Source organism: Arvicanthis niloticus, chromosome 14, assembly GCF_011762505.2.
Source record: "Arvicanthis niloticus isolate mArvNil1 chromosome 14, mArvNil1.pat.X, whole genome shotgun sequence".
Lineage (NCBI taxonomy): Eukaryota > Metazoa > Chordata > Mammalia > Rodentia > Muridae > Arvicanthis > Arvicanthis niloticus.
In genome coordinates this window covers 39818376-39840482 of record NC_047671.1, presented here as the reverse complement: position 1 = coordinate 39840482, position 22107 = coordinate 39818376, and the positions used below count along the sequence as shown (strand labels likewise).

General features: G+C 38.6%; 1 non-coding gene across 1 annotated transcript; it reads right to left on the bottom strand.

Moving 5' to 3' along the window:
* Positions 1-2442: 2442 nt before the first annotated feature.
* LOC117720268 (U6 spliceosomal RNA) lies at positions 2443-2548 on the bottom strand. Its single transcript, XR_004608288.1, has one exon. It is a non-coding gene; the product is annotated as a U6 spliceosomal RNA (small nuclear RNA).
* Between the last annotated feature and the right edge of the window lie 19559 nt (positions 2549-22107).

The window sequence follows — 22107 nt, the reverse complement described above, 5'->3', positions numbered from 1 at the left end:
GGGCTGTGCGGAGGCTCTGTTTTAACCTCCTACAGACATAGCTCTTGCTGGTGATGCTACAAAAATATGCTTAAAACTCATTCTCCAAGAACCACAGACTTTGTGTGAGGTGGAGGTGTTTTACTTAATTATAGGAGGATGCAATGAGTTCCTTAATTTCTGCATCTCAAGATGGTGAAAAATGGAACTGATAAAATGACTTGGGGTTTAAGAGCACTGGCTGCTCTTGTAGATTTTGACTCAGGCCCCAGCACCCACACAGTAGCTCACAGCCATCTATAACTCCAGTTGCACAGGATCAGACACCTGCCTCTGGCCGCCACCAGCACCAGGCATGCATGTGGTGCACGTACATATATGCAAACAAATATCCACACACATAAAATAAAAAAGAATAAGTCCTTTAAAAATAGGTGAAAGGTAAACTTTTCTATCGTTTATCACTCACAAAACAAACAAAAAACCACAAATTCTTTTCTCAACGAGAAAAAAAAAATCAGTATCTGTTCATTGCACAGAAAAGCAAGGCAAAAGAAAACAATAAAGATAAAAACCTATTGTTCCCAGTCCTATTCTTTGACCTTTACATAGGTCATTACCACATGGCCTTTATTAAGTTAGATAAAGCAGCCATGAGCACAAATACAAAGTACCACAAACTGGGAGGACCCCTTCAATGCTAGCAGTCTAAACTCAATCAAGGTGCTAGCAGTGTTAATTTCTTCTTAGGTATTTCTGCTGGATGTCCTAATTCTGGGTATGGTTCCTGCATTCTTCTTCTTGTACATTCATCAGCCATATCAGGTTAGAGTACAACTATTTGACTTCCTTTTTAGTCATGCGCCTTCTAAAACCATATCTACAAATAGAGTCCTACTCTGAAATGTTAAAGGCTACTTCAAAAAATGTGTTTTAGGAAAGAACACAAGAGGAATATGAAGATATATTTGAAATAAGCACACATAGTTCTCCACAATTCATGGAGTGAGCAAGAACTACATTTTAGTCATTTATTATAAACAAATGAAGAAAAAAAGTATAAAAAGTATAGCTTTGTTCTTTAGATCATTATATTTAATATTCAAATTCCAGAGAGCAGAGAATAAAATGTACACACACATATCCTTTCACTTTTGCTGGCCATCTGTGCCAAATCAGGGCTCTGATGTTTCAAAGAGAATGTTTAAATCTGCATATCATATTGGAAGACGTTAGAGTAGAGAAAATATATAACTTATGTGATGGCCAACTGGGGAAAACTATTCCAATATGTGAGTTTATATAATGATCGGCAAAGCATGTTTGTTCTGTTTGTGCTGAATAAATTTATTTATATGATTGATTCAGGTTAATTTAATAGAAGATAAATGAAACATTATGGTGATTTTTTGAAATGAAAGTACTTTAAGCTTAGTATTTTAGATAATTATTAGTGTTCTAAGCTTAGCTTTCATTTTTTCTTATTTTTTTTACATGTCTTATCAGAAGTACAGCTGACTGCATGATAGATGTAAAACTTTTAGGAATAGAAATTGTTGTAGTTTAGGCAAAAACATACACATTGCAATTTCTCTGCTCTGTGTATTTTAGTTTTATTTTAAGAGGCATTGGATTTCAGATTAACTTTTACAATATCAAGCCAGTTACAAACATAATCACTCATAGCCCGTTCAAAAGTTTAAAAGATGAGAAGTCAATAAAGATGCTTCAAGAAACATAAGTTTTCTGAATTCTAAGGAAAATTATGTAACCAATGACCTATATATCACATCATACCAACCCCACAGTGGCCTATCAGAGAAGCTTCTTGAAGTGGATGGAAATTAACCAGAGACTCACATCTGGACAAGGTGCAGAGTGAGATATTATTCAGTCATAAATAAAATGTCATCATCAAACCCCTCCCTTCATGGATCTGCATAGAAGAGGAGGTGGAAAGAATGTAAGAGCCAGAGGGGAAGGATGAGTCTAAGGAAACACTATCTTTCAGATACAACAGAACTGATGCAACAAATACAACAGAACTCATAGAGACTGTGGCAGTACGCATAAGACCTACACAGATTCAAACCAGACTGGGTCCCAGCACAGAGGAGGGGAAGTGGACATGGGGTCCCACCCATAACCAAATAGCTACCTGCAATTGATATCTACTGGCAAATGGAGAAAATCAGTTTTTTCCAATGGAATGTCACTGAGTATATCAACAATACTCAATAGTAGGCTCCAAGAATAGAGTACTTGACCAACATAAAATGAACTCAAGGTATTTAGTGTGTCTCGCTCTCTCTCTCTCTCTCTCTCTCGCTCTCTCTCTCTCTCTCTGTGTCTCTCTCTCTCTTCTTATTGGTCTTTTGCTTGTTTAATTGTTTTTTGTTTCTGTAGATCTTTTTGTATGTTTCTTTTTAGTTTTTCCCACTAACTCATTTATTTCTTCACTTTAAAAATATAGAACACTTCATGAATCTGCATGTTATCCTTGCACAGGGACTGTACTAATCTTATCTCTATCATATCAATTTTAGTATATGTGCTGCAAAGCAAGCACTCATTTCAGTTTTTAATTTTTGTTTTTGGTTCTCTCCCCCCACCCCCGCTTTTTTTTATTGAAAATAGATTCTTTTCTCATACAATATACCCTGATTTTAATTTCTATTCTTTCCAATCCCTCCCCACCTCTCATCCCCTTTGGATACACACCTTATCTGTCCTTCATTAGAAAAGAACAGGGTTATAAAAGATAACAATGAAACATGGCGAAATAAAATAAAACATTACACCAAGGCTCAATCAGACAACCTAAGAGAAGTGCAAGAACCCCATGAGCAGGCACAGGAATCAAGACCCACTGGTTAAGTTCAGACACTCAGGAGTCTCATAACAACTAATAAGCTGAACACTATAATATTGGCCCTGAGATACTGGTATAGACCCATGTTGGTCTTGTGCTTGCTCCTTCAGTCTCTGTGAGATCATCTGAACTTTGCTCACTTATTTAGAGGCCCTATCTCTCCTGGTGGTCTCTATCCCCTTTGGCTCTTACACTCTTTCTGACTCCTCTTACAGGGTATTAAGAACATTAAGGGGAGGAATTTAGAGGTGTGTGTTCCAAAGTCTCTCTCTCTACCCCCCCTTTCCTCTTCTCTTTCTCTCCTGTATCTATAATATCTGGTTGTGAGTATTTGTATTTGTTCCCATCTGCTGCAGGACGAAGCTTCTCTAATCTGTGAGTACAACAGAGTATCATAAGAAGTCATTTTCTTGATATTTTATTTATTTATTTTTAAAGACCAGTAGTTTTTGGTTTTAGTCTAGGACTCTGGTCTGTCTAGACTCTGGTTCTTGGTCATCCAAGCAGTGCTGAGTACTGTTTCTGTCTTGTGGTATGGGGCCTTCAGCCAAATTAGACATTGGTTAGCAACATGTTCCGTGCCACTATCGCCCTAGCATATCTTGCAGACAGAATGGATTGTGGGTCAAAGGTTTTGTGGTCGTGTTGGTGTGTGCATTCTCCTTCATACTCTGTATAGTAAATTCCTGCACCAAAGACACTAGAGTAAAAGCATGATGGCTCCATGTAAGTGCCAGCTCTACTCTCCATGTTCAATGAGTTGTGTGGGCCATTTTCTCAGTAATAAGGCTTACTGTCAGTTTGAGGAGGGCAGTTGGTTGACTTGGTAAAATAGCATGGGTTTGGAGATTTCTGTGTCCCGCCCCAACTTGGCCAACAACTCAGTGGAATACAATCTAGTCCCAATGCTGGAAGACTCATTTGGGAACAAGAGATGGCCAATTAGAACTGTCTCTTCCTGTTATTAGGAGATGGCACTAGGATGACCATCATATATTTTGATAAGTTTCCACTGCCAATAGGTTTTTATACCATATCTTAAATGCCTCCCAATTTCAGCTGACTCTCCCAAATTCCTTCCCTCAATTCTATCTCCCCTGCATCTCCCTACCCAATCCTCTTGTTCCTGACTCTCCTCCTTGTCCACCCATAAAAACTTTTCTATTTCTCCCTCCCAGGGAGATCCATGTCTTCCCTAGTCAATTCCTCTATACCCAACTCTCTGAGTCTACATGTTGTAGGTTGGCTAATATCTATATATGAGCAAACAGTTCTATCTTATTTAGCATTTCTATTGCTGTGAAGAGACACCATGACTATGGAACTCTCCTAAGAGAAATATTTAATTGGGCTGGCTTATAGGTTTAGAAGTTTAGTCCATCATCATCACGGCAAGGCAGGCATGGTGCTATGAATTGGAGGTTTCTGGCTTTGTCATGTGATGCAGACTCACATAGTGTTTTGGTGAAGCAGACTCACATGATGTTTTGCTGAGGTATGACTTGTGGAAGGACACATAATATTTGGGGAAAGTATAAATAGGACTCAACCAACACTGACAGGGTGCTTGCATAGCTAGCTCTGCAATGCTTTGTTGGTTTTTGCTTTCTTGAGAGAGGCATCCAGAGAACTTCTTCTGGCTCTCTAGCTGGTCCTTGTCGCTCCTTCTGACTAGTGGTAATTTAGTGGAGGCCTGGCAGTTTCTGCTGGATCATGTTGCTGTTGCTGACTTGTGTTCGATGACACTTTTGAATTGAACTGTTGGTATTCTGACAAATGGATATTGGAATCATTTTCGAAAAACTACTTCTAAATAGGTGCACATCTCTTGTCCTATTTAGCATCTTTTCTCCTCTACCTGTGGACAGTGGACTAGAAGGGGGTTGGAGCATTTGCGAACCCTTATTAATGTAGGTTTTGAAAAATCAAAGCCTACAATACGAGGGAAGGAATTGAGAGCTTTACATCTTGATCCATAGGCAGCGGGAAGAGGATGGGCTGAAACCCCAAAGCCCAAAACACAGTGACACATTTCCTCCAGCAAGGCCACATCTGCTCCAATAAGGTCACACTTCCTGATAGTGCCACTCTGTGTGACCTACCATTCAAATTCATGAGTTTATAGGGACCATTCCTATTCAAACCACCATTTTCCACTTCCTTGTCTCCAAAGGCTTGTAGCTATAACATATACAAACTATATTTTGTCCAACTTAAAAAAATCCCCATAGTTTATAAGTCTCAAACTTGTTTAAAAGGTCAAAGACTCTTCTGTGAGATACATAAAATGTTTTAAGTGTCATCCTTTAAAAAAATTAAAATACAAAAACAGATTTCATACTTCTAACATATAATGGCACTATGTATGTGCCATATAACATATATGTATGAAGATGTAGATATAGATGATGTAGATGTAGATGATGTAGATGTAGATGTAGATGCTCCAAAATAGAGGAAAGGAGCATAATGTGGTAATACTGAACCAAAGTAAGACAGAAAACACCAGCTGGGAAAACTCCAATGTCTACATTTCTATGTTTGATGTCAAAGTGCTCTTCAGACCTCTACTCTTTTTATCGTTGTTGGCTGTAACACACTTCTTTCTTTGGGTTGTTTTCACTCCCTGTTGGCAGCTCTCCTCAGGAGGTGTTCCACCACTCTGGCATTTCCAACAGATTGTGGTCTCCAAGGCAATCCATGCTCCATCCTCACAACTTCACACAATAGCCTCTCAAGTCTTCCATGCAGGGACACCCCTTACACATGCCTGCCATCACCGGCTTTCCTTAGTTATGGGTGGGACTTGCATAACCCATTTCTTCTATCCTTGACTCTGAAGTTAGAACCACATGGCCGGAGCTGCCAAATTTTCCTTGCTGGGGCAGGAACATGGTCTCTTGTTCAATCACACCTTCACCAACTTTCTATTTTCAATGATTTCCTTCACTGCCTAAGTTTGGCTATCCTGAAACTGGATCTGTAGACCAGGCTGTCCTCAAACTCAGAGATCCACCTGCCTCTGCCTCAGGAATAGCAGGGTTAAAGGTGTGTGACACAAGATTGGGCTCTAAACTTTTCTTTAATTCCTTTTCATAAACTGGAAACTTAGCTGGGTGGAATCTTGCCCTGAAGACACCACTCTGTTTATCTCCTTATAACACAGGAGTTAGCTCCTTTCCACTTCCTGGTGTCCTGTCTCTCCTCAAATTGTATACTTTGTATTTTTCCTTGCTCATCTTACCCCTGTTCATTATAGATTTATATAATAGGGACTACTAATAACCAAATGACAGAGTCAATACTGGGCTGTTTTTCAACTTCCTCTGCCCAAGAAATTAATTCAAAATTCTTCAATTTAGTCTTGGGCATAATTTTTGTATAAGGGCATACGACAGCTACATTCTGCACCAAAATATCACAAGAGTAGTCTCTAGGTTACATGCTAACATTTTTTTCCTCTGAAACCTCTTCAGTAAGGCCCCTATAGAGCAAATCATGCTCAATAACAAGGTCTTCCATGTTCCTTCCAGGAGGGCCCATTAAGTGCCACTTAAAGTGTTTAACTGCTTTTCTAATCCAAAGTCTCAAATTTTACAATCCTCTAAACAAAAGCATGGTTACCAGTAAATAAGACCAAATCAGACCCTGATCCAAGGCAGGTGTTGAAAGAGAATTTCCATTTGAAAATGCAAATGTAGAGTATAAAAAAAGTCATAAGATTACTGAAGGCATAGGCAGCGCCCACAGCTGAATAGATGAAGAGTATGAATGATATTATTTCCAATGTATATCATGCTAATACCATAGGTCAAGCTATAGCTAGAGAGGTCATGATACTAAAAAATCCCAGCTCACTGAGTCAGTAGAGCATGAGATTTTAAATCCCAGGGTCATTGGTTTTAGCCCCAAGTTGGGTGCCAAATTAAAAAAAAAAAACAGTATTTTTCTGTTCTTTAATTCTTTGTCTATGTAAACTTATATAGCTTCTTTGTATGTTCTTCTTGGTTCTTCATTTATCTGTCTACGAACAATATGTTCTCTGGCTCAGCTCAGTTTCTCCTGGCTCAGCTGTCACCAACTATTTTCAAAGTCTGGTAGCCCAATTCATTTTTAACTGTCTCTTATTTTCACTCTTAAAAATCCCTTCTCTATTCTTTTCTAACCCTACTCTATTTTCTTTCTTCTGCTCTGACCTACTCTTCTGTCTCCTGGACACCATTGCCTACCACTACCCTCTCCTCTCCTTTCTCACTACTCCTATTCCTTACTACTTTTTTATACCTACTCTTGTTCCCAGAATTCCAAGAGCCAAATGTTGCCAAAGAGCATATGGTCATTTAAAGGACCAGGCACACAAACTATTTCATACTACGGGGTCCGTTAAGCCCCATTTAAAGTGCATAACTGCTTTTCTAATCTAATGTCTCAAAGTTCCCATTCCTCCAAAGAAAAGGATGGTCAGGTCTATCAACAGCAATACTGGACAATACTGGTAGAAACTTCTATAGAGTTTCTATTGTGAAAAGACACCATGACTCTGGCATCTCTTATAAAGGAAAACATTTACTTAGGGCTGTCTTAGAAGCATGGCAGCATTCTGGCTGCCATCTTGGAGAAAGAACTGAGAGTTGTATATCTTGATTTTCAGACATCAGAAATAGAACTGATGGAGGCCTCAAAGTCCACTCCCACAGTGATACACTTCCTCAAGCCAGGACACACCTACTCTAACTAGGCCACACCTCCTAATAGTGCCTAATAGTGCCTAATAGTGATGGTTTGTTTCCAGTTTCTGGATGTCATGGATAGGGCAACAATGCTTGAGCAAATGTCGCTGTGGTAGGATGAAGTGTCCTTTGAGTATTTGATTAAGAGTGGTGAAATTTGATCCTGAGGTAGATCAATTCCCAACTTTCTGTGGAACCATCATATTGATTTCATCAGTGTCTGTACAAGTTTGTACTCTCTGTGTAAATAGATGAATATTTGTTCCATTTATTTCACATCTTCACCATCATGTGGAGTTGTTAGTTGGAATTTTCTAGAGGAATAGAACTGTTAGAATTAATCTCTCTCAGAGGAGAAGGAGAGAAGAAGCTAGGTGATGAGAGAGAGAAAGAGGGGGGAGACAGGGAGGCAGATGTTCACGTATTTCCACCAGTCAAAGATTGTTGATATATCTAGGTTGGGTAGTGGGTTACACCTCTGATTGAACAATACCAAACTTATAAGGCCTATGATTAACATTTTTTAAAAAAGATGTATAAATGCAAAAAGGAAAAGGGGGCATGGGATAGGGGTTTTCTAAGGGGGGGAATGGGGAAAGGGGATGGCATCTGAAGTGTAAATAAAATACTTAATAAAAAATGAAAAAAAAAGAATTAATCTCTCTCTCTCTCCATATGTGTGTGTATGTGTGTTTTTATGTGTGTATGTGTGTGTATGTGTGTAAAACAGTCCTCTGTAAAGACAGCAAGTGCTCTTAATTTCTGAGCCATCTCTTCATCTCTACTCACAGAGAGAGAGCGAGAGAGAGAGAGAGAGAGAGAGAGAGAGAGAGAGAGAAAGAGAGAGAGAGAAAGAGAGAGGAAGAGAGAGAGAGAGAGAGAGAGAGAGAGAGAGAGAGAGAGAGAGAGAGAGAGACTTGCAGGCTGTATTCTAGCTAATCTAACAATACCTGTCTAACAATGGAAAATTTAAGAATTCAATAGTTGTTCAGTCCATGAGTTGGGATGTCTCAGTTGTTCTTTATTATATGCCAAAAACTCAAAGCCATAGGTTCCAAAGCAAGCAAAGGAATAAACTCGCCAGTGAGAGTGAGGGCAAGCTGGCAAAGAAAGTAAGTAACCTTCTTCCATGTCGTTTTTATAGCCTACCGACAGATGTGGCCCAGATTAAAGTTGTATTTTCCTGCCTCAGAAGATCTAGATTAAAAGTGGGTCTTCCCACTTCAAATGTTTTAATTAAGAAAAAAAGTCCTTTCAGAGGTTTGCTTAACTACTTGGGAAATGGTTAATTCTAGCTGTACTCAAGTTGACAACTAAGAGTAGTCATCACAGAGATAATAAAAAGTTGGGAGGGGAGGGAGATGGAGAGGATCTAGAGGAAGTTGGGGAAGTGTATGACCAAGACATATTGTATACAATTTTTAAAAATAAAATTTATAAAAAATAAAAATCTAATAAAATATTTTGAAACAAACACACAAGTTAAGAAATACATTTTTCCCTATGTATAATGTTACATCATAAATTCTATCACATAAATAATGTCAGTGTGCAATTTGGAATGTTATTTATTTATTGGTCTTCAGAAGAGTAAAATACAAAATAATTTGTTCCTATGTTTGAAGTATGCTTTCAGACATCATATCTGTCTTGATAATAAGAATATCTGCATCTGCACTTCTTAAAAATGATATACTTCTCTGCCATTGTTTTCCTGAAAGATTTACTTATTTTTACTTTATGTGTTTGATTGTTTGCCTGTGTGTATGTATATGTGCCTCATGTATGTCTGGTGCACATGGATGGCAATAGAGGGCATCAAATATCATGGAATTGGGAGTTACATATGGTTGTGAGTCACCATGTGGGTTCTGGAACAGCCCTCTGCAAAGACAGCAAGTGCTCTTAACTTCTGAGTCATCTCTCCAATCCTATTCTCTCACCACTTTTAACACCATTCATAGAACTTTAAAAGTCATAAGAAAGTAGAAAAAAATCAACTCATTGGTAAATAATTGTTTCCATCAATCTTTAGAATTAATAGTGTTTAAGAAAAATAAAATAAAAATAACAGCTCTGTGTGTGTGTGTGTGTGTGTGTGTGTGTGTGTGTGTGTGTGTGTGTGTTAAAGCCAATGTAGTAGGCTAGCAATAGGGCCCAGTAAGTAAAGGTGTTTACCAACAAGTCCTATGGTCTGAGTTTGGTCCCTGTGTCAAACAAAAGAAAAACTCTAATCTATACATGCACCATACCCATACTACACACTAAGTAAATACAGTATAGCAAAAGAGTTAGTAAAACATTTTTTAAAAATAAAAGTCAGTGTGATGGAGAATACCTGTAACCTCACACACAAGAGCTGAAGCAAGAAGATCAGAAGTCTGAGGCCAGCCTGTGTTTCACAGTAATGTCCTGTTTCAAGGTAAATGAATGAATAAATCAATTAATGTCACCATTGGCTCTTAGTTGCTTGTCCATTCCTCTTCATAGTCAATTGTCCTGGTCTACTAGCATTTCGAGGAACTCAGAGCTATTGCAAGCGTTTCTAGGCATTACCACTGTGTATCCCCTCACCCCGTGCCCAATAAAGTCACTAGTATGTTCTACATGTTAGGCACATCAGGTTCAGATATTGAAATCTTGGTCCCCATTGTGATGACTTTCATATAGGGGTCTTTTGGAGTTGATTGGGCCACTGAGGCCATTTATCACAGGAAGGAGATTAATGTCTTTATAAGAAATCCCCCAAACCCTTTTGTCCCCAATAATGTGGAGGATACAGCTCAAGAATATACTAACTATATATAGAAGAAAGCCCCACCCCCAAGACCCAAAAGCTCTTTTGATCCTAGACATTACAGCTACCCCTTCATGAGAAATAAAATTCCATTATTTATAACCCACTAATTTGAGTCTGTGGTATATGTTACTGTAGTGTGAATTGACTTAGAGAAATCATAGATACCTCCTCTTGTTTATATATGAACATATTCTTCCACTGAGTTCCCTCCAGTAAAATTGATTAGCTTTAGGGAATGTTTAATAGGGAAACCTCTGGTGATATTTTCGATGTAAAGTCCTCAATAATTTTTAAAGCCTTCACCTTATTTCACTGCTGAACCACAATTCAGTGCTGCTTCATTCAATGCAGTTTAACCTGATTAGTACAGCTAATTCAACTAATTCTGTGTTGCATTGTTTGTGTGTATTCTTGCATTGTGTAGGAAGAACAATGCAGCTTTGGTGGTACTTCACAAATTCTAAGGCCATGATCGTTTTATGCCTTTAATTAAGGATAACGTGGGAAAGGTGAGGTGGGAGGAAATCAAAGCAGATGTTGGTTGAATGAATTTAAAAGTTTAGTTTCTACCTTTATTTATCAAAAATCATTAACATATTTCCTTTTGATTCACAAACTTATTTGTTCATTACAAGTATTTATATTTTGCTTATTATATAGCAAGTTAGGTGTTGGAAACATAATGACAAATAAGATAAACATTTTTTCTTGAAGCTTGCGTTCTAATGGAGGACACAGATGTTAAATATTATCTATGCATTTTAAAGCTCATTATAGAGTGAAAGAAGGTATTCTCTCAGAAATAAACAATGATGATCTGAAGATTATTTATATAGTATGTCTTCAGAAAAGTTAGCCAGAAATATGTCTCAAGCTATAAGACCTTTGAGCTGTATTGTGAATCAGTCATATAAAATATAACCAGAACATTCTGTGCAGAGGAACAAGCATGTAGAAATAGATGTGAGATCTTGAGGAGCTGAGTGATAAGAAATAGTATCATAGATAGTCTGGCAACGCAATCGAGTTTAGAGATGCCCAGGCTTTAGTGAAACACACTTTGGAGCTGGTCTCAAAGCCTTTTCCAGAACATTTTAATTGCACAAAGAAGAACCACCCTGAATGTAAACTAAATTCTTGGGTTGATTAAAAGTGAAAACAAAACAAAACAACAACAAAAACAAACCAGAGAAAGCCAGTGAGCCTAACACCAACGTTCATCTCTCCCTGTTTCTTTACAGTGTGTGCAAAGTGAGCAGCCACCTTGGCTCTTGTGGCACCTCAGCTTTCCCTGCCTTGGTGTCCTGTTCCTTTAAACTATGAGTTGAAATGAATCTTTCATTCTCTCCATTGCTTTGGCTGAAGGATTGATACACCAAATGAGGAAAGTAACTAAGACACTCTTTCTGGCTTTATGGGTAGATTTGTGTAATCGAATATTAGCAGGGATGAAAAAGCGGTCATGGGAGTAGAAGTCACTTGCAGTAGGTATTTTTGACAATTGCTAGTAAAGACGAGTGAAAAGGAGTTGAAAAGGTCAGAGTTAAGGTTCTGAGCAGACTCTCCACAGAAACAACGAAGGAAGGAATGTGAAGTACAAGAGTCACTGCGGGCAGAGCCACAGCCCGAAGCTGGAAGGGGGCTGGAGTGGAGAAGCCTCAGGGACATCCCAGAGCAAAAGACTGTCTCATAATTGGTTTCAATAGTACTGAAATACCCGGGCATACTGTTCTGCCCAGCAGGTGGAGCTTTGTTGGGTTTCTGTGGTCAAAAATCCAAGGAGTAAGTAGCCTTTTTCATTTCCATATTGACTAAGTAGGAGCCTTAACAAAGGCTTAGAAGGCTTAGACTCTTTCTCTGCTGCATAAACCAAGGCTGGGGTCACCGGGCCTGGCACCTCAAGAGCAGAACCTTATGTTCAAGCTTTATAGAAGTGAAATCTCAGACAGAGATTGTAGACTTTTCATTTCCTCAGAATCTAAAACTTCCAATACAATGAGCAGGGTTATTTCTTTAAACTGCCCTTGAGGAAACAGCAGAGGTTAGAGTCCTAGAGAATTCCTATGGTTGCAAACTACTGATTCATATGCTGCCCAGATCTAACTATGTGTTAGAACCCTCAACAAAGTCCTTAAGCCTTGAACATGCTATCCAAAATCATGATTTTTAAAACAATTTTCTTGATAAGACAGTGGTTTTCTATCTTCCTAATGCTGCAACCTTTTAACACAGTTCCTCATGTTGTGGTGACCTTCAGCCTAAAATTATTTTGCTGTTACTCCATAACTGGTATTTTACTACTGTTATGAGTTGTAATGCAAATATCTTTGTTTTCCAATAGTTTTTGGCAACCTCTGTGAAAGGGTCATTCAATCCCCAGAGGGGCTGTGACTTCCAGATTGAGAAACCACTGTGATAGTACTTCCGGTTAGCTCAAGTTTAGAAGAAAGCAACAGTGAGATGAGAAAGAACCACCATGGGTTCTAGCCAACAAATAGTTTAGAAACTCAAACAAGATCTTATGCTGCCATGAAACAGTTAAAAAGAGCTGATGGAATTGCAGGATGTGATTCCTAAGGATCCCGAGACAATCTTTTATCATGAAGATTATGTCCAAATCCAGGAGAGTAAAATCAAATTGATCTTAGTTTTGTTTGGTTTCATTTATGTTTCAAATGCCAGAGCCCGGCAGGCAGGCACCTTACTTCATTGTACTCTTGAAGAAATAACAAAGGGAAAATGCACTGTGGGTAGCATGTGGTTTCAAAGTTTTCAATCCCATTAATTAACAGCAATAGCTATTTCCCACCTATTAATTTAACCTAAAAAAAAAAAAAAAAGTCTTTTGTCACATTGACTTCTGGCACATAATGGAACAAAGTAACATGTATATCTGTGTGTGTGTGTGTGTGTGTGTGTGTGTGTGTGTAGACAGAGATACACATATTGTTTAAAAACAAAACAAAATACAACAATAATTTATCAATAGTCCTTAAGCAATGTTATTTTCTTTCCTTGATAAAATATACTGCAATTAAATTTTCAACTCTGGACAATGTTTTTTTTTTTTTTCTGATAATGATTTATGGCTATGATTACAGTCCATGGAAAATGTTCCTTTTAATTTAGTCAGTGTAATAAACTATTTTTAGAGAAATATGATGAGCTGAAGCTGAGGTGTGCAGGCAATGATCTGTCAGCTTTCTTACATTACTGGATTAATTGCCCAGTAGAGATAGCTTCCAATGTAAAGGTATATTTTCACAGATTTGGAACTGGAGAAACTGACCCAGATCATTGAAGAATTTGAGCTATCAGCATCCTCAGAATGGAGTTACAGTACTGTGGTGGTTTGAATGAGACTGCCCCCATGGGCTCATATATTTAAATGTTAGGTCCCTTTTTGGTGGAATTGTGGGAAGAATTAGAAGGTGTGCTCTTATTGAAGATGGTGTATCAGATGTATCACTGAGATGGGTTTGAGGTTTCTTGGTTTTATTTTATGGTTATTTTATTTATTTGCATTTCAACTGTTATCCCCCTTCCCAGTTAAACCCCTATACTCTCCTCCCTTCCCCCTGCTTTTATGAGGGTGCTCCCCTATCCACCCACTAGGTTTTCAAAAGCCCACACTGTTCCCAGTTAGCGCACTCTCTCTGCCTCATGGTTGTTGACTCAAGATGTGTGTCAACTGGATCTACTGCTCTAATACCATACCTGCCTGCCTGCTCCCATGTCCCATGCCATGGTGGTCATGGACCCACACTCTCAATCTGCAAGGCCCCAAATGAACTCCTTTTTTCTATAAGTTGCCTTGGTCATGGTAACTGATGACAATAATTAAATAGTAACTAAGGCACATAGGTAACACAGGCCAACAATACACAAGTGTCACCTTATTAAGTTCTTTCTTTCTCCTCTTACATCAAATTGCTTTATTTTTTTACCTAGTTTATAGGTTAAGACATTGATCTTCAGGGCTTAACAATGTATCCCATAACAGTGTGGCAACAAAAGTAGAATCTCTATCGTCTGAGCCCAAAGTCATAATGTCTATTCTAAAGAAATATCAATAAGTTCTTAAAGAACTTACTGTTATCAAACAACTTAGGAACATGGTAGAGAACAGCCTTGCTAAGCAGAGGGACATGTATAATCACCACCATCTGTAAGCTGCACTGGCTTCAGTGTAGAGCACAGTGAGCAGATGCCCGGGGTATCTATCGAATGAAAGGCTCTGCAGGTTTATAAGACGAATAATCCATGCTTGGGTGTTCTAAGACTGAACCTTGGGTTTTCCATATATTAAAACTGATGTGCCAGCTCGGAAAATGCACTCTCCAGATCTTCAACTATAGGGAGTGCACTTCATCAAGCACAGGCAGCTTTATAATTTACAGGAACTTTTTTGAAATGCAAATGTAGTGACCTTTGATGGAAGGGCAGAGGAAAAATGGGTTGTTAATATAAATTACGTTACGTTTTTCCTGTAGTCCCTTTTTTGACGTGTCATAGTGATTTTAAAAACAGCAGTTAATGCTCTAAGTACATATAAATTAAAATATTAAATGGCTGGTTTAAATTATACCATTCATTTTTATGCTGTGTAATAGTGGCAATAAATAAGACTATTTTCCTTATCTATAGGACATCTGAACTCCATAGCTCATACTTGAAAGCTTATGCACGCATATGCACCCTGTTCTTGCTAGAAAATTGAAGTGCTACAAATGTAAGTTAGAGTTTTTATTACATCCTCACAACATTTTCTTCCTTTCACTCCTGCAAGGAAAGGAAATGGCAGAGTGGTGGTAGATATATATTCCTTTTTCTTTCCAGGGCATCATTTTCTGTAAAGTATTGGTTAATATACAAGAAAACAGAAGGGGTGAGGTACCTTCTTACTACTTTCTATTTCATAGGATCTATTGCCTTCTCTCATATGTGTGCATATGTGTCGACATTTTACAATATGAATTTTGTAAGTCATTTATTCTACTGATCTATCAAATGCTGTCAGACTGGTAAAATCCTATAGGAATTTAAGTTCTAGTTAGCTGTTTCTTGGCCACCTCAGTTTTAGCCAAAGGAAACTTACCTGACACAGATGAAATGTGATAGATTTTAGGTGATGGGAATAGTACTATTTCTTGAGTGTGGGATTAATAATACTTTTGGTAAAGGCTAGACATGTTTGATGAATATATTATTTTCCTTTTCAAGTAGAAAAGTATTGGAAACAATTTGTGAAACTAAAAACAACATTACTTGGCATGTTTGATCTAGAGCTTTGTTAATACTAGTTATGTTTTCTAACATGGTCCAAGAAGATCTCAGCTGCATGACTATGCCTCCAAAATATATACTGATTTAACATTTTAATGACAACAGGCCTGTTGGACAGAATGAGCAAGAGGAACCAGGATGCATTGGTAAGTCACATATACAACATGTACAAGAGAAGTAAAATAGGAAAATTCAGAGAATAACACACAAGGGAAAATATATAGTCTAGAGATCAAGAGGTGATCACGACTGCTAGTTTGTCTCAGACTTAAGGCCAGAAAGGGTATTATAGAAATTTAAACTAAGGTCTAATTGTTTGAATGAGAAGCCCTTTATAGGCTCATAGATTTATTTGAACACTTTGTCACCAGGGTGTTGAACTGTCTAGGAAGGATTAGGAGGAGTGGCATTATTAAAGGAGATGGGAATAGCCAGGCCCAGTCCCCGCCCCCTTCTGCCTGTGGATCAGGATGTAAAGCTACTGCTCCAGTACCATGCCTATCCTGCCAGGCTTATAATGGACTAAACCCCTAGAATAGTAAGCGAGCCTTTAATTAAAAGTTTTCTTTTTTTAAATAGGTTTTGGCTTGGTCATCGTGTCTCTTCATAGTAATAGAAAAGTAACTAAGACATTAGGGTACAAACTATCCTTCTATTTGCCTAAGTGATTGAGCAAGTACTGTGTACTGAGATGGTCTAGGTATCATTAGGGGTAAACCTTACAGTGTGGAGCTTGAGGTAATCCTCTGTGGGGCATCCAGGCAGTGTTGGCCAATAAATAAATAAATATGTGATCTTGGAGAGACATCTCTTCGGTTTTTGATTTCTGTTTTTATTTTTTAGAAAGTAACAAGGGAAAAACAAACAAACATAAAGCCTCCCCACATTATATATGAAAAACATAATTGCTTGTAGTGATTAATTTCACGTGTCAACCTGACTTTTGTAAGGAATATTCAGACAGACAAAACATCTTTGCTTATCAGTAAATTACAATTGGAAGAGACTAATTAGCGTTCTAATCACGGACCTAGTAAAGATTGCCCTCACAAACGTGAGATGGTATCTTCCAATTTGTTGAGAGCCATAATTGAACAGAAATGTTATGCAATCATAAATTTGTTCTCTACTTGAGCTCTGGTATAGCCATAGATATCTCTGGTTCACAGGGCTTAAAGTTTCAATTAAGACTCGCAACCTCTATTATGACATTTACTTTTTTATTGAAACTTAGCCACTTCCTTCCCTGGGAAGGCTTGTGGAACTATATGTTTATATAGGTAAGTCTTTAATAATTAATGTCTTCCTTCCTTTCTTCTTTCCTTCCTTCCTTCCTTCCTTCCTTCCTTCCTTCCTTCCTTCCTTCCTTCCTCCTTCCTTTCTTTCTCCTTCCTTCCGCCCTTTCATCTTCTTTCTTTCCCCTTTTCTGTCTTGTCTGCTTGTCTCTTTCTACACACATATACCATAGACAGACAGACAGACAGACACACCTATGTGTTTCCCATGTAGAAAATTCAACAATAGATAAATATATATTCATGAATAGCAACCAATGGCCTTGCCTTCTGCTCGGTGGCTTAGAAGATTAATACTGAAACAGAGCAGACAAGTAGCCCTGGAATATCAACAGGCATGTGAACATAGGTAGAACATGTGAAGATTTTTTGTTAATATACTATATAATTGACTACATGAAAATATTCTTCATTCTGGACACATTGGACAACAGCAGGTAGTTGAAATTAGTGTTTGCAGTTGACAGGAATGTTATGTCTATAGAAACAGTGCTTGTTGCTGCTTTGGGGTTTTATTCCCAGGGGAAGGATTGCAGTACAATACCATTCCTCAAGATCAATCAGTCTCTATAGAATTGACCAGATTGGGTATCTCCTAAATGAAAAGGACCAGCAATCATCCTGACAGAGGGATAGTTTTTGCAAGTATGCATTTGTTTTTCCTGTATGCATAATCAGTCATCATTGCCATCTAAGTTTATTGATGTTTAACCCACACAGGTGTGGACACCCACACAGGGTTGTATTTAATAAAGAATCGGTGTCAGGATTCTTTATTCTGAAGGGGGGGCTGTGGCTACAGAAGTTATTAGATGTGTTGTACAAAGTAACTGGACATAGAGGAAAATGAAATAGCTTGATAAGAATATAGCTAATATGCTTACTCAGACAAAAAGAGTGCACTTTTAAGGTACACTCTTGAGCATATCGGGTACTTCTCACATTAGAAGCATTTAGAGTACTCTGGTCTCAAACATGAAAGACTCTTAGATCCAGAGTGGAGGTAGTACTATTCACTGTCATTATCAATGGCCTGAATGACCATCATTGACCATCATTCTGAATGAAAATGCTTTGGTTTCCCTTCTGTATGACACAGCTCTGTTCTAAATGGAGGTACTAGTTCTAGTTCTAAATGAAACAAAATACAAGAAGGAGGAGAGAGAGACAGACAGAATTAGAGAAAGACACACACACACCACACACACACACACACACACAGAGAGAGAGAGAGAGAGAGAGAGAGAGAGAGAGAGAGAGAGAGAGAGAGAGACCTGATCGTTGTAGAACAAAACAAGAGACCCAGTAAGCTACAACCTAAACCCAAATATTGTCACCAGTATATTTTGTCCTCTGTGTTCAGAAAGCAGCAAGCTAATAGGAAAACAATTGTACCGATAAAGGTAAATAGTCTTTATTAGCAGGAGGAGGATGTAAAACTTTTAAGGGGCATTTAGGGAAACCATAAATCCTAGGTGATCCCCTAGAACAATTTCTGATACCCCTTGGCCTTTATATAATCCAGCAAAAGCCCAGCTGCTGTGTTCAGAACCAGTTTTCATGTTCTGACAAAGGTCAGAACCTCTGTGGCCTCTCCCAGGAGGTGACAAATCATAGCAGGGATACTTAGTAAGACCTTTTCCAGGGTAACAGGAGTTTGTCAGATAGCTGAAGTGAGCTGTACCCTTTTCCAGTGGCAACCTCCTTATGCCTCATAGGCGTCTAGAATGATCCCACTCAACATCCCTTACCTATCTCCTCTCTTCAAGATCAGACTGGCTCGGGCTTTGATGGCTTTTTCAGACTATCAGACAGACAGACAGAATTAGAGAAAGATACACAAAGAGGGAGGAAGGGGAGAGGGAGGGGAAGGGGGAGGGGCAGGGGGAGGGGCAGGGGAAGAAGAGGGAGAGGGAGAGGGAGAGGGAGAGGGAGAGGGAGAGGGAGAGGGAGAGGGAGAGGGAGAGGGAGAGGGAGAGGGAGAGGGAGAGGGAGAGGGAGAGGGAGAGGGAGAGGGAGAGGGAGAGGGAGAGGGAGAGGGAGAGGGAGAGGGAGGAGAGGGAGAGGGAGGAGAGGGAGAGGGAGGAGAGGGAGAAACCTGATAGCTGTAGAACAAAACAAGGGACCCAATAAGCTACAACCTAAACCTAAATATTGTCACCAGTATATTTTGTCCTCTGTGTTCAGAAAAAATCCTCCCTGATTTCTTTCACAAGTAAAATCTTGTATATTCAGTTTACTCTTAGTGTATGTGGTTTTGCTCTTACCATAACACAACTGTAAATAAAACTTGCTGACCTGGTATTATTATTCAAAGCAAGGAGATGGTCCCTTCAGCCTCTACCAGGTCTATGAAGTAGGGCCGGTTTTTCATATTGTGGGTATGTAGTGTCCTCAGATGGGGTCTGGTAGTGCACTGTACTCTCTTTTCTACATTTATTTATTTTGTCTAATATTCAGGAAGATGTGTAAATGGTAAAAGAATCTGTATTCAGAACCAACCACTTGGGTAAGGGGCTTGTTTTATTCATGGGAAATTGTTACAGAAAGCCAGGAAAGGCAAGAAGGGAAGAAAGTCCTTAATTAAAAAGAACCACTGTCATGAGTAAACGGCCACTGTTTTTCTTTAGCTGTAATCCGCTGGCTATAGATCACACAAACTTCGTAGAAAAGCAGCTGCTTCACTAATAACCTTTGGCCATGATACAGCTAATTAATTACTCAGCCATCCCATGAAAGGTCCCATGTTGTCTCTTGAATTTTTTTTTTCAGAAATTTTCTAGTATTTCAATATGCTAACTTCAAATATAAATTTACAAAAAAGGCCAGTTTCTCTTGCCTTCTTTTGTAAAACCCGCTTATGTATATAGCATTTGAGAACTCCAGATGACATAGTCTGTGGGATTACAGAGTGTATTTGTGGTCATATAACTCTAAAATTAGCACAATGCTATTTTACAATGATATGAAAAGTGATAGAAAAATTGCTTGTAAAGTCTCCATGTGATGAGACATTTACACTTCATATGACCAACCTAAGGTTTGGAGTAGTGATTTTTTTTTTTAAATTCTATGATCCATATCTAGAACTCAAGTCCATACATTTTTATAGTATCATAATTGTATTCTTTTAGATGATATTTTTATAAGACCACTATCTTAGGTTGTTGTAGAAATTTTTAATGCTGATCTGTGTTTTTTCACTGCCTTTGACCATTTAGTTCCTGAATAAAAGACACATAGACTTTATATTTAAAATAATCCTTAATCAGCACAAGAGCTGGGCAGATATGCATCCTATATGCTTTTAGAATCTACTTTTCTATTGATAACTCCCAGGTATTCCTTACTATATTTCATCTGGCCTGCTTTTAACTCTAACCGGCCAGCCCTTAGGGCCATGTTGTCATGACTCACCTAAATCATAACAGCTTTTCCTTTTGCTCTGGTTCTTCTTTCCCCTGTGATTCTCCCCTGACTCCCCAGACCTTGGAACCCTAAAACCCAGCCATGTCTCTTGTGCACAGCTATTAGCTGTTGGCATCTTTATTCACCAATCAGAAATAATTTGAGGACAAGGTCACATACGGTGTCACTAGGGTCCATGTGCAGACTTTCTCTTCTATGAGGCAACCAGATCCTGTGGGCCTGAACTTAATGTCACAATTTACAGCAAAAAATCAAACTTCAACATTAGGTAGAGTTTGTATTGATATAATGAAACAGCTTGACCAAAAGCAACTTGGGGAAGAAAGGCTTGATTTCAGTTATAGCCTGTAGTCTATCATCCAGAGAAATCAGGGCAAAAACTCAAGGGAGGAGCCTGGAGGCAGGAACTGATACAAAGGCCACGGAGGGGCGCTGCTTACTGATTTGTGCCTCCTTACCACTTTATGGTTGCGCAGCCTGCTGTTTTTTGTTTGTTTTTGTTTTTTTAATAGCACACAGAATGAGCAACCCAAGGGTGACAGGGCCCACAGTGAGTTAGGCCCTCACATGCGCCTCAATGATCAATCAAGACAATGCAAACCAGGCTTGCCCTCAAGCCAATCCTGCGGAGGTGTTTTCTCAATTGAGGTTGCTTCTTCCAAAATGACTCTAGTTTATGTCATGTTGAAATAAAACTAAGCAGCACTATTGTGCAGTCCACGACTTAGAAAATATAGATGGTGCTATAGAAAAGACCTATGTGAACTTTAGTGTAAGAATAGCTCATCTCATTAATTTTCTTTTAATTCAGTGGAAGAGGAAATTGTGATTTTAACTAAGCTTTTAGGTTCTGCAGACTATTCTGTGAACCATAAATTGAATAGTAAGACTGGAAATAATTTCTTTGTGTGTTCATGTCTCTCTCATTTGATCCAGCAATAAATCCTATTTGGGGAATTTGGTGTTGAGAAGATGGGTTTGATTCTTCTAATAGTGAGTGTGTCTGTGTGTGTGTGTGTGTGTGTGTGTGTGTGTGTGAGAGAGAGAGAGAGAGAGAGAGAGAGAGAGAGAGAGAGAGAGAGAGAGAGATAGAGAGAGAGATAGAGAGAGAGAAAGTGAAATCTTCTTATGCTGTCCAGGTCGACAATGAACCCATGATCTTCTTCTGTCAGTCTCTCAAGTGGGTGGATCATAGCAATATACCACCATGATTGGCTAGTTGAGATTTTGAATTGAATTTTTCTGTTAAGTATTTAGATGGAAATGGTACATCTAGGGTTCAAACCAAACACTGTTGAACTCCATGTGTGACATGCACTATATTAATAGTTGATAGTTAATCTCAAATTGGGGTTCCTAGCCTGCTTTTGATCATGTAGTTCCCAGATAAAAGAAACTCACAACCTTCATATTTATAATAAGCAGTAAAGCTGGGTAGATATCTACCCTCTAAGCTATTATGTTTACTTGCTTGACAATAACACTGAGTTATAACTTGTTATGTTTCATCTTAATGACGATGGGCCAGCCCTTGGCTATGTTTTCACGAGATTTATTCCATGACATCTTCTCATCTTTCCAGCTTTTCCTCTATGCCTCCTCTTGTGGTCTCTCTTCAGACCCTGCGTCTGGAGTTTAGAAAACCCACCTATCTTATGCATAGCTATAGGCTGTTGGCATCTTTATTTAACCAAAAAATTTAAATTTAAGAGCAAG